This window comes from Hyla sarda, unplaced genomic scaffold (assembly GCF_029499605.1).
Source record: "Hyla sarda isolate aHylSar1 unplaced genomic scaffold, aHylSar1.hap1 scaffold_413, whole genome shotgun sequence".
Lineage (NCBI taxonomy): Eukaryota > Metazoa > Chordata > Amphibia > Anura > Hylidae > Hyla > Hyla sarda.
Window position 1 is genome coordinate 14,025 of NW_026610428.1, and position 13,632 is coordinate 27,656.

Genomic DNA, 13,632 nt, shown 5'->3' on the forward strand with positions numbered 1-13,632 from the left:
TTAGTCAGCAGCAGCAGAAGTCCTGTGCCTGGACGCTCCAACAGGGGCCAGACACAAGCAGAAGCAGAAGCAGCAGAAGCAGCAGCAGCAGCAGCACCACCTTTTGTTTTTTGGCTGCAGCAGCAGCAAGGCCCACAGGGCTGGCTAGCTGGCTAGCCAGCAAGCAGGTAGCAATGAAAGTAGGAATCTTTCTTTTTAACCCTGTAAGGGGGTGGTGCACTGTACCCGAAGATACTGCCATATCGGGTCAATGCATAGGGCGACAGAAGCAAGCTTCGAAATCGGCCCCCGTTCTCAAAAATCCATTTAATATATGGTCCCCAGATAGGGGACGTATCAGATATTAAACTGATAAGAACAGATACTACACTTGATCTTAGCCAAAAGGCCGAGAAGCGATAACCGTGAAAGGGGCGGGCCCAACAAGGTCCCCTTCATGGGCACTATCACTGCTTGCTGTCAGGGAGGCTGCCAGACAATTTTCCATGCACACTCTGGGCTGGGGGGCAGTCAACCACCAGTACACACAGCAGAACCTAAACCCATACCATTATTGCTAAGCAGCAAGACAGGGGCCCATTGCACTCCCACGGGGCCTTTTTAAATGCAATCCATAACCCGGATTTGCCAGGAACCCTTCTTACTCCTCCTACTTGCATGTGACACTGGGCTTAGGATCTGCATAGGAAACACACACACAAGCACACACCTACCTTTGTTGCCTGCAGATGCCTCCTTGGCTGTCCCCAAACGGTATCAAACCAACACCCACGGGAAGCTGTAAGCATAGAGGACATGCCTGCACCCCATTGGACTTACCTGTGTGGGTTAAATCCGGGTTATTTGACAACCTATGGCGGTGATGGTTCTGCTCAGGCAGAGCAGTGCTGATGCTCCTCATAAAGCTGTCGCTGCTGTGAAGGTTCTAGGTGACATCACAAATCCCTTTGGTTACATACACAACAAAGCTGGGTTGTTGTTGTTTACACTCTGCAAGGCCTGTGGAAGTGAGTGACATCATAGCACTGTAGTTCTGAGGGTTCAAGATGGATGCAACAATCTCCTGTTGCTTCTATGAAGGCCGTAATAGACGACATCACCAAACAGCTCCATAGTCACATACACAGCAAAGGAGAGATGTTGTTTACACCTAGTGATGTCAGTGGTATTGAGTGACATCACAGCACAGTGCTAAGGCTCCTGGGCCTGGACACAGCAGCGGCTGCAATATCTCAACGGAGAATACGTTTATATCTATGTGTGTGTGTGTGCGCATATATATATATATATATATATATATATATATATATATATATATATATTTCTCCGCCGAAATCACTTTTAAACCCATTTCCACCTTTTTTTCCCTTCTCTTCCTCTTACTTTTTTTTCACGTTTTTTTACGTTTTTCTCCTTTTCGCCTCTTTTCTGGGCGTATTATTCTTCTTTTTCTTCTTTTTTTTCGTCTAATGCATACCCCATCAGTGCAGCAATGCTTATTCAATACCGCCAGCAGATGGAGACACTGGGGGATAATTTTCTAAGGATTTATACTGATTTTTCCTGTCTGAATTTGTCGCACAGAAAGTTGCAGGCCAAATATGTGTGACATTTCTGCGACTTTAGCTTCTAGAGCATTTTTACAACATTATACATAGGTGCTGAATACATAAAAAGCGACTGTTCAGCGACAGACAAGTCGCATCGGCTGAAAGTAGGCCAGAATGTCAGTCCATGTTGGAGCAGGTTTAGATACAGTCTAAAGCATAGATCTCAAAGTCTGTGCACAGAATTTAGCAAGGGCCTCGCACCTTCTGATGCATCAGGTAGGTGCACAATAGCATAGCCTAACCCTCTGTACTTTGGTCTATATTGATGCGGGACATAGACAGCCAGCTGATGACCAATCCATTAGTGCAATGGATGGCTGGAAGCATTTGTCTTTGCCTTTGCAATACCACAGAAGCAATGCATGGTCAATGTACAGCAATGACACACCTGTGTGAACAGCCAGGAGACCCCCCCCCCCCCCCCCATGTTATGTTACATAGTTACATAGTTAGTACGGTCGAAAAAAGACATATGTCCATCACGTTCAACCAGGGAATTAAGGGGTAGGGGTGTGGCGCGATATTGGGGAAGGGATGAGATTTTATATTTCTTCATAAGCATTAATCTTATTTTGTCAATTAGGAACATTCAGCACCCACCCGCTATCAAGGCAGCTGCCTATCATGTCATGCCCTACCTGCACAGGTGTGCTGGCTACTCAAATGATCCAATTAAGGAGGCCATTTAGTCAGCAGCAGCAGAAGTCCTGTGCCTGGACGCTCCAACAGGGGCCAGACACAAGCAGAAGCAGCAGAAGCAGCAGCAGCACCACCTTTTGTTTTTTGGCTGCAGCAGCAGCAAGGCCCACAGGGCTGGCTAGCTGGCTAGCCAGCAAGCAGGTAGCAATGAAAGTAGGAATCTTTCTTTTTAACCCTGTAAGGGGGTGGTGCACTGTACCCGAAGATACTGCCATATCGGGTCAATGCATAGGGCGACGGAAGCAAGCTTCGAAATCGGCCCCCGTTCTCAAAAATCCATTTAATATATGGTCCCCAGATAGGGGACGTATCAGATATTAAACTGATAAGAACAGATACTACACTTGATCTTAGCCAAAAGGCCGAGAAGCGATAACCGTGAAAGGGGCGGGCCCAACAAGGTCCCCTTCATGGGCACTATCACTGCTTGCTGTCAGGGAGGCTGCCAGACAATTTTCCATGCACACTCTGGGCTGGGGGGCAGTCAACCACCAGTACACACAGCAGAACCTAAACCCATACCATTATTGCTAAGCAGCAAGACAGGGGCCCATTGCACTCCCACGGGGCCTTTTTAAATGCAATCCATAACCCGGATTTGCCAGGAACCCTTCTTACTCCTCCTACTTGCATGTGACACTGGGCTTAGGATCTGCATAGGAAACACACACACAAGCACACACCTACCTTTGTTGCCTGCAGATGCCTCCTTGGCTGTCCCCAAACGGTATCAAACCAACACCCACGGGAAGCTGTAAGCATAGAGGACATGCCTGCACCCCATTGGACTTACCTGTGTGGGTTAAATCCGGGTTATTTGACAACCTATGGCGGTGATGGTTCTGCTCAGGCAGAGCAGTGCTGATGCTCCTCATAAAGCTGTCGCTGCTGTGAAGGTTCTAGGTGACATCACAAATCCCTTTGGTTACATACACAACAAAGCTGGGTTGTTGTTGTTTACACTCTGCAAGGCCTGTGGAAGTGAGTGACATCATAGCACTGTAGTTCTGAGGGTTCAAGATGGATGCAACAATCTCCTGTTGCTTCTATGAAGGCCGTAATAGACGACATCACCAAACAGCTCCATAGTCACATACACAGCAAAGGAGAGATGTTGTTTACACCTAGTGATGTCAGTGGTATTGAGTGACATCACAGCACAGTGCTAAGGCTCCTGGGCCTGGACACAGCAGCGGCTGCAATATCTCAACGGAGAATACGTTTATATCTATGTGTGTGTGTGCGCATATATATATATATATATATATATATATATATATATATATATTTCTCCGCCGAAATCACTTTTAAACCCATTTCCACCTTTTTTTCCCTTCTCTTCCTCTTACTTTTTTTTCACGTTTTTTTACGTTTTTCTCCTTTTCGCCTCTTTTCTGGGCGTATTATTCTTCTTTTTCTTCTTTTTTTTCGTCTAATGCATACCCCATCAGTGCAGCAATGCTTATTCAATACCGCCAGCAGATGGAGACACTGGGGGATAATTTTCTAAGGATTTATACTGATTTTTCCTGTCTGAATTTGTCGCACAGAAAGTTGCAGGCCAAATATGTGTGACATTTCTGCGACTTTAGCTTCTAGAGCATTTTTACAACATTATACATAGGTGCTGAATACATAAAAAGCGACTGTTCAGCGACAGACAAGTCGCATCGGCTGAAAGTAGGCCAGAATGTCAGTCCATGTTGGAGCAGGTTTAGATACAGTCTAAAGCATAGATCTCAAAGTCTGTGCACAGAATTTAGCAAGGGCCTCGCACCTTCTGATGCATCAGGTAGGTGCACAATAGCATAGCCTAACCCTCTGTACTTTGGTCTATATTGATGCGGGACATAGACAGCCAGCTGATGACCAATCCATTAGTGCAATGGATGGCTGGAAGCATTTGTCTTTGCCTTTGCAATACCACAGAAGCAATGCATGGTCAATGTACAGCAATGACACACCTGTGTGAACAGCCAGGAGACCCCCCCCCCCCCCCCCCCCATGTTATGTTACATAGTTACATAGTTAGTACGGTCGAAAAAAGACATATGTCCATCACGTTCAACCAGGGAATTAAGGGGTAGGGGTGTGGCGCGATATTGGGGAAGGGATGAGATTTTATATTTCTTCATAAGCATTAATCTTATTTTGTCAATTAGGAACATTCAGCACCCACCCGCTATCAAGGCAGCTGCCTATCATGTCATGCCCTACCTGCACAGGTGTGCTGGCTACTCAAATGATCCAATTAAGGAGGCCATTTAGTCAGCAGCAGCAGAAGTCCTGTGCCTGGACGCTCCAACAGGGGCCAGACACAAGCAGAAGCAGAAGCAGCAGAAGCAGCAGCAGCACCACCTTTTGTTTTTTGGCTGCAGCAGCAGCAAGGCCCACAGGGCTGGCTAGCTGGCTAGCCAGCAAGCAGGTAGCAATGAAAGTAGGAATCTTTCTTTTTAACCCTGTAAGGGGGTGGTGCACTGTACCCGAAGATACTGCCATATCGGGTCAATGCATAGGGCGACGGAAGCAAGCTTCGAAATCGGCCCCCGTTCTCAAAAATCCATTTAATATATGGTCCCCAGATAGGGGACGTATCAGATATTAAACTGATAAGAACAGATACTACACTTGATCTTAGCCAAAAGGCCGAGAAGCGATAACCGTGAAAGGGGCGGGCCCAACAAGGTCCCCTTCATGGGCACTATCACTGCTTGCTGTCAGGGAGGCTGCCAGACAATTTTCCATGCACACTCTGGGCTGGGGGGCAGTCAACCACCAGTACACACAGCAGAACCTAAACCCATACCATTATTGCTAAGCAGCAAGACAGGGGCCCATTGCACTCCCACGGGGCCTTTTTAAATGCAATCCATAACCCGGATTTGCCAGGAACCCTTCTTACTCCTCCTACTTGCATGTGACACTGGGCTTAGGATCTGCATAGGAAACACACACACAAGCACACACCTACCTTTGTTGCCTGCAGATGCCTCCTTGGCTGTCCCCAAACGGTATCAAACCAACACCCACGGGAAGCTGTAAGCATAGAGGACATGCCTGCACCCCATTGGACTTGCCTGTGTGGGTTAAATCCGGGTTATTTGACAACCTATGGCGGTGATGGTTCTGCTCAGGCAGAGCAGTGCTGATGCTCCTCATAAAGCTGTCGCTGCTGTGAAGGTTCTAGGTGACATCACAAATCCCTTTGGTTACATACACAACAAAGCTGGGTTGTTGTTGTTTACACTCTGCAAGGCCTGTGGAAGTGAGTGACATCATAGCACTGTAGTTCTGAGGGTTCAAGATGGATGCAACAATCTCCTGTTGCTTCTATGAAGGCCGTAATAGACGACATCACCAAACAGCTCCATAGTCACATACACAGCAAAGGAGAGATGTTGTTTACACCTAGTGATGTCAGTGGTATTGAGTGACATCACAGCACAGTGCTAAGGCTCCTGGGCCTGGACACAGCAGCGGCTGCAATATCTCAACGGAGAATACGTTTATATCTATGTGTGTGTGTGCGCATATATATATATATATATATATATATATATATATATATTTCTCCGCCGAAATCACTTTTAAACCCATTTCCACCTTTTTTTCCCTTCTCTTCCTCTTACTTTTTTTTCACGTTTTTTTACGTTTTTCTCCTTTTCGCCTCTTTTCTGGGCGTATTATTCTTCTTTTTCTTCTTTTTTTTCGTCTAATGCATACCCCATCAGTGCAGCAATGCTTATTCAATACCGCCAGCAGATGGAGACACTGGGGGATAATTTTCTAAGGATTTATACTGATTTTTCCTGTCTGAATTTGTCGCACAGAAAGTTGCAGGCCAAATATGTGTGACATTTCTGCGACTTTAGCTTCTAGAGCATTTTTACAACATTATACATAGGTGCTGAATACATAAAAAGCGACTGTTCAGCGACAGACAAGTCGCATCGGCTGAAAGTAGGCCAGAATGTCAGTCCATGTTGGAGCAGGTTTAGATACAGTCTAAAGCATAGATCTCAAAGTCTGTGCACAGAATTTAGCAAGGGCCTCGCACCTTCTGATGCATCAGGTAGGTGCACAATAGCATAGCCTAACCCTCTGTACTTTGGTCTATATTGATGCGGGACATAGACAGCCAGCTGATGACCAATCCATTAGTGCAATGGATGGCTGGAAGCATTTGTCTTTGCCTTTGCAATACCACAGAAGCAATGCATGGTCAATGTACAGCAATGACACACCTGTGTGAACAGCCAGGAGACCCCCCCCCCCCCCCCCCCATGTTATGTTACATAGTTACATAGTTAGTACGGTCGAAAAAAGACATATGTCCATCACGTTCAACCAGGGAATTAAGGGGTAGGGGTGTGGCGCGATATTGGGGAAGGGATGAGATTTTATATTTCTTCATAAGCATTAATCTTATTTTGTCAATTAGGAACATTCAGCACCCACCCGCTATCAAGGCAGCTGCCTATCATGTCATGCCCTACCTGCACAGGTGTGCTGGCTACTCAAATGATCCAATTAAGGAGGCCATTTAGTCAGCAGCAGCAGAAGTCCTGTGCCTGGACGCTCCAACAGGGGCCAGACACAAGCAGAAGCAGAAGCAGCAGAAGCAGCAGCAGCACCACCTTTTGTTTTTTGGCTGCAGCAGCAGCAAGGCCCACAGGGCTGGCTAGCTGGCTAGCCAGCAAGCAGGTAGCAATGAAAGTAGGAATCTTTCTTTTTAACCCTGTAAGGGGGTGGTGCACTGTACCCGAAGATACTGCCATATCGGGTCAATGCATAGGGCGACGGAAGCAAGCTTCGAAATCGGCCCCCGTTCTCAAAAATCCATTTAATATATGGTCCCCAGATAGGGGACGTATCAGATATTAAACTGATAAGAACAGATACTACACTTGATCTTAGCCAAAAGGCCGAGAAGCGATAACCGTGAAAGGGGCGGGCCCAACAAGGTCCCCTTCATGGGCACTATCACTGCTTGCTGTCAGGGAGGCTGCCAGACAATTTTCCATGCACACTCTGGGCTGGGGGGCAGTCAACCACCAGTACACACAGCAGAACCTAAACCCATACCATTATTGCTAAGCAGCAAGACAGGGGCCCATTGCACTCCCACGGGGCCTTTTTAAATGCAATCCATAACCCGGATTTGCCAGGAACCCTTCTTACTCCTCCTACTTGCATGTGACACTGGGCTTAGGATCTGCATAGGAAACACACACACAAGCACACACCTACCTTTGTTGCCTGCAGATGCCTCCTTGGCTGTCCCCAAACGGTATCAAACCAACACCCACGGGAAGCTGTAAGCATAGAGGACATGCCTGCACCCCATTGGACTTACCTGTGTGGGTTAAATCCGGGTTATTTGACAACCTATGGCGGTGATGGTTCTGCTCAGGCAGAGCAGTGCTGATGCTCCTCATAAAGCTGTCGCTGCTGTGAAGGTTCTAGGTGACATCACAAATCCCTTTGGTTACATACACAACAAAGCTGGGTTGTTGTTGTTTACACTCTGCAAGGCCTGTGGAAGTGAGTGACATCATAGCACTGTAGTTCTGAGGGTTCAAGATGGATGCAACAATCTCCTGTTGCTTCTATGAAGGCCGTAATAGACGACATCACCAAACAGCTCCATAGTCACATACACAGCAAAGGAGAGATGTTGTTTACACCTAGTGATGTCAGTGGTATTGAGTGACATCACAGCACAGTGCTAAGGCTCCTGGGCCTGGACACAGCAGCGGCTGCAATATCTCAACGGAGAATACGTTTATATCTATGTGTGTGTGTGCGCATATATATATATATATATATATATATATATATATATATATATATTTCTCCGCCGAAATCACTTTTAAACCCATTTCCACCTTTTTTTCCCTTCTCTTCCTCTTACTTTTTTTTCACGTTTTTTTACGTTTTTCTCCTTTTCGCCTCTTTTCTGGGCGTATTATTCTTCTTTTTCTTCTTTTTTTTCGTCTAATGCATACCCCATCAGTGCAGCAATGCTTATTCAATACCGCCAGCAGATGGAGACACTGGGGGATAATTTTCTAAGGATTTATACTGATTTTTCCTGTCTGAATTTGTCGCACAGAAAGTTGCAGGCCAAATATGTGTGACATTTCTGCGACTTTAGCTTCTAGAGCATTTTTACAACATTATACATAGGTGCTGAATACATAAAAAGCGACTGTTCAGCGACAGACAAGTCGCATCGGCTGAAAGTAGGCCAGAATGTCAGTCCATGTTGGAGCAGGTTTAGATACAGTCTAAAGCATAGATCTCAAAGTCTGTGCACAGAATTTAGCAAGGGCCTCGCACCTTCTGATGCATCAGGTAGGTGCACAATAGCATAGCCTAACCCTCTGTACTTTGGTCTATATTGATGCGGGACATAGACAGCCAGCTGATGACCAATCCATTAGTGCAATGGATGGCTGGAAGCATTTGTCTTTGCCTTTGCAATACCACAGAAGCAATGCATGGTCAATGTACAGCAATGACACACCTGTGTGAACAGCCAGGAGACCCCCCCCCCCCCCCCCCCCCCCATGTTATGTTACATAGTTACATAGTTAGTACGGTCGAAAAAAGACATATGTCCATCACGTTCAACCAGGGAATTAAGGGGTAGGGGTGTGGCGCGATATTGGGGAAGGGATGAGATTTTATATTTCTTCATAAGCATTAATCTTATTTTGTCAATTAGGAACATTCAGCACCCACCCGCTATCAAGGCAGCTGCCTATCATGTCATGCCCTACCTGCACAGGTGTGCTGGCTACTCAAATGATCCAATTAAGGAGGCCATTTAGTCAGCAGCAGCAGAAGTCCTGTGCCTGGACGCTCCAACAGGGGCCAGACACAAGCAGAAGCAGAAGCAGCAGAAGCAGCAGCAGCACCACCTTTTGTTTTTTGGCTGCAGCAGCAGCAAGGCCCACAGGGCTGGCTAGCTGGCTAGCCAGCAAGCAGGTAGCAATGAAAGTAGGAATCTTTCTTTTTAACCCTGTAAGGGGGTGGTGCACTGTACCCGAAGATACTGCCATATCGGGTCAATGCATAGGGCGACGGAAGCAAGCTTCGAAATCGGCCCCCGTTCTCAAAAATCCATTTAATATATGGTCCCCAGATAGGGGACGTATCAGATATTAAACTGATAAGAACAGATACTACACTTGATCTTAGCCAAAAGGCCGAGAAGCGATAACCGTGAAAGGGGCGGGCCCAACAAGGTCCCCTTCATGGGCACTATCACTGCTTGCTGTCAGGGAGGCTGCCAGACAATTTTCCATGCACACTCTGGGCTGGGGGGCAGTCAACCACCAGTACACACAGCAGAACCTAAACCCATACCATTATTGCTAAGCAGCAAGACAGGGGCCCATTGCACTCCCACGGGGCCTTTTTAAATGCAATCCATAACCCGGATTTGCCAGGAACCCTTCTTACTCCTCCTACTTGCATGTGACACTGGGCTTAGGATCTGCATAGGAAACACACACACAAGCACACACCTACCTTTGTTGCCTGCAGATGCCTCCTTGGCTGTCCCCAAACGGTATCAAACCAACACCCACGGGAAGCTGTAAGCATAGAGGACATGCCTGCACCCCATTGGACTTACCTGTGTGGGTTAAATCCGGGTTATTTGACAACCTATGGCGGTGATGGTTCTGCTCAGGCAGAGCAGTGCTGATGCTCCTCATAAAGCTGTCGCTGCTGTGAAGGTTCTAGGTGACATCACAAATCCCTTTGGTTACATACACAACAAAGCTGGGTTGTTGTTGTTTACACTCTGCAAGGCCTGTGGAAGTGAGTGACATCATAGCACTGTAGTTCTGAGGGTTCAAGATGGATGCAACAATCTCCTGTTGCTTCTATGAAGGCCGTAATAGACGACATCACCAAACAGCTCCATAGTCACATACACAGCAAAGGAGAGATGTTGTTTACACCTAGTGATGTCAGTGGTATTGAGTGACATCACAGCACAGTGCTAAGGCTCCTGGGCCTGGACACAGCAGCGGCTGCAATATCTCAACGGAGAATACGTTTATATCTATGTGTGTGTGTGCGCATATATATATATATATATATATATATATATATATATATATATTTCTCCGCCGAAATCACTTTTAAACCCATTTCCACCTTTTTTTCCCTTCTCTTCCTCTTACTTTTTTTTCACGTTTTTTTACGTTTTTCTCCTTTTCGCCTCTTTTCTGGGCGTATTATTCTTCTTTTTCTTCTTTTTTTTCGTCTAATGCATACCCCATCAGTGCAGCAATGCTTATTCAATACCGCCAGCAGATGGAGACACTGGGGGATAATTTTCTAAGGATTTATACTGATTTTTCCTGTCTGAATTTGTCGCACAGAAAGTTGCAGGCCAAATATGTGTGACATTTCTGCGACTTTAGTTTCTAGAGCATTTTTACAACATTATACATAGGTGCTGAATACATAAAAAGCGACTGTTCAGCGACAGACAAGTCGCATCGGCTGAAAGTAGGCCAGAATGTCAGTCCATGTTGGAGCAGGTTTAGATACAGTCTAAAGCATAGATCTCAAAGTCTGTGCACAGAATTTAGCAAGGGCCTCGCACCTTCTGATGCATCAGGTAGGTGCACAATAGCATAGCCTAACCCTCTGTACTTTGGTCTATATTGATGCGGGACATAGACAGCCAGCTGATGACCAATCCATTAGTGCAATGGATGGCTGGAAGCATTTGTCTTTGCCTTTGCAATACCACAGAAGCAATGCATGGTCAATGTACAGCAATGACACACCTGTGTGAACAGCCAGGAGACCCCCCCCCCCCCCCCCCATGTTATGTTACATAGTTACATAGTTAGTACGGTCGAAAAAAGACATATGTCCATCACGTTCAACCAGGGAATTAAGGGGTAGGGGTGTGGCGCGATATTGGGGAAGGGATGAGATTTTATATTTCTTCATAAGCATTAATCTTATTTTGTCAATTAGGAACATTCAGCACCCACCCGCTATCAAGGCAGCTGCCTATCATGTCATGCCCTACCTGCACAGGTGTGCTGGCTACTCAAATGATCCAATTAAGGAGGCCATTTAGTCAGCAGCAGCAGAAGTCCTGTGCCTGGACGCTCCAACAGGGGCCAGACACAAGCAGAAGCAGAAGCAGCAGAAGCAGCAGCAGCACCACCTTTTGTTTTTTGGCTGCAGCAGCAGCAAGGCCCACAGGGCTGGCTAGCTGGCTAGCCAGCAAGCAGGTAGCAATGAAAGTAGGAATCTTTCTTTTTAACCCTGTAAGGGGGTGGTGCACTGTACCCGAAGATACTGCCATATCGGGTCAATGCATAGGGCGACGGAAGCAAGCTTCGAAATCGGCCCCCGTTCTCAAAAATCCATTTAATATATGGTCCCCAGATAGGGGACGTATCAGATATTAAACTGATAAGAACAGATACTACACTTGATCTTAGCCAAAAGGCCGAGAAGCGATAACCGTGAAAGGGGCGGGCCCAACAAGGTCCCCTTCATGGGCACTATCACTGCTTGCTGTCAGGGAGGCTGCCAGACAATTTTCCATGCACACTCTGGGCTGGGGGGCAGTCAACCACCAGTACACACAGCAGAACCTAAACCCATACCATTATTGCTAAGCAGCAAGACAGGGGCCCATTGCACTCCCACGGGGCCTTTTTAAATGCAATCCATAACCCGGATTTGCCAGGAACCCTTCTTACTCCTCCTACTTGCATGTGACACTGGGCTTAGGATCTGCATAGGAAACACACACACAAGCACACACCTACCTTTGTTGCCTGCAGATGCCTCCTTGGCTGTCCCCAAACGGTATCAAACCAACACCCACGGGAAGCTGTAAGCATAGAGGACATGCCTGCACCCCATTGGACTTACCTGTGTGGGTTAAATCCGGGTTATTTGACAACCTATGGCGGTGATGGTTCTGCTCAGGCAGAGCAGTGCTGATGCTCCTCATAAAGCTGTCGCTGCTGTGAAGGTTCTAGGTGACATCACAAATCCCTTTGGTTACATACACAACAAAGCTGGGTTGTTGTTGTTTACACTCTGCAAGGCCTGTGGAAGTGAGTGACATCATAGCACTGTAGTTCTGAGGGTTCAAGATGGATGCAACAATCTCCTGTTGCTTCTATGAAGGCCGTAATAGACGACATCACCAAACAGCTCCATAGTCACATACACAGCAAAGGAGAGATGTTGTTTACACCTAGTGATGTCAGTGGTATTGAGTGACATCACAGCACAGTGCTAAGGCTCCTGGGCCTGGACACAGCAGCGGCTGCAATATCTCAACGGAGAATACGTTTATATCTATGTGTGTGTGTGCGCATATATATATATATATATATATATATATATATATATATATATATATATATATTTCTCCGCCGAAATCACTTTTAAACCCATTTCCACCTTTTTTTCCCTTCTCTTCCTCTTACTTTTTTTTCACGTTTTTTTACGTTTTTCTCCTTTTCGCCTCTTTTCTGGGCGTATTATTCTTCTTTTTCTTCTTTTTTTTCGTCTAATGCATACCCCATCAGTGCAGCAATGCTTATTCAATACCGCCAGCAGATGGAGACACTGGGGGATAATTTTCTAAGGATTTATACTGATTTTTCCTGTCTGAATTTGTCGCACAGAAAGTTGCAGGCCAAATATGTGTGACATTTCTGCGACTTTAGCTTCTAGAGCATTTTTACAACATTATACATAGGTGCTGAATACATAAAAAGCGACTGTTCAGCGACAGACAAGTCGCATCGGCTGAAAGTAGGCCAGAATGTCAGTCCATGTTGGAGCAGGTTTAGATACAGTCTAAAGCATAGATCTCAAAGTCTGTGCACAGAATTTAGCAAGGGCCTCGCACCTTCTGATGCATCAGGTAGGTGCACAATAGCATAGCCTAACCCTCTGTACTTTGGTCTATATTGATGCGGGACATAGACAGCCAGCTGATGACCAATCCATTAGTGCAATGGATGGCTGGAAGCATTTGTCTTTGCCTTTGCAATACCACAGAAGCAATGCATGGTCAATGTACAGCAATGACACACCTGTGTGAACAGCCAGGAGACCCCCCCCCCCCCCCCCCCCATGTTATGTTACATAGTTACATAGTTAGTACGGTCGAAAAAAGACATATGTCCATCACGTTCAACCAGGGAATTAAGGGGTAGGGGTGTGGCGCGATATTGGGGAAGGGATGAGATTTTATATTTCTTCATAAGCATTAATCTTATTTTGTCAATTAGGAACATTCAGCACCCAC

At 46.3% G+C, this 13,632-nt stretch overlaps 6 non-coding genes across 6 annotated transcripts; all 6 read right to left on the reverse strand.

The window, feature by feature from the left end:
• Nucleotides 1-209: 209 nt before the first annotated feature.
• On the reverse strand, nucleotides 210-400 carry LOC130333609 (U2 spliceosomal RNA). The gene has a single exon (XR_008875767.1). It is a non-coding gene; the product is annotated as a U2 spliceosomal RNA (small nuclear RNA).
• Nucleotides 401-2,492: 2,092 nt separating this feature from the next.
• On the reverse strand, nucleotides 2,493-2,683 carry LOC130333677 (U2 spliceosomal RNA). The gene has a single exon (XR_008875827.1). It is a non-coding gene; the product is annotated as a U2 spliceosomal RNA (small nuclear RNA).
• A 2,093-nt stretch (nucleotides 2,684-4,776) lies between these two features.
• LOC130333684 (U2 spliceosomal RNA) lies at nucleotides 4,777-4,967 on the reverse strand. Its single transcript, XR_008875830.1, has one exon. It is a non-coding gene; the product is annotated as a U2 spliceosomal RNA (small nuclear RNA).
• A 2,088-nt stretch (nucleotides 4,968-7,055) lies between these two features.
• LOC130333686 (U2 spliceosomal RNA) lies at nucleotides 7,056-7,246 on the reverse strand. The gene has a single exon (XR_008875831.1). It is a non-coding gene; the product is annotated as a U2 spliceosomal RNA (small nuclear RNA).
• A 2,098-nt stretch (nucleotides 7,247-9,344) lies between these two features.
• On the reverse strand, nucleotides 9,345-9,535 carry LOC130333687 (U2 spliceosomal RNA). The gene has a single exon (XR_008875832.1). It is a non-coding gene; the product is annotated as a U2 spliceosomal RNA (small nuclear RNA).
• Nucleotides 9,536-11,626: 2,091 nt separating this feature from the next.
• LOC130333688 (U2 spliceosomal RNA) lies at nucleotides 11,627-11,817 on the reverse strand. The gene has a single exon (XR_008875833.1). It is a non-coding gene; the product is annotated as a U2 spliceosomal RNA (small nuclear RNA).
• Nucleotides 11,818-13,632: the final 1,815 nt, after the last annotated feature.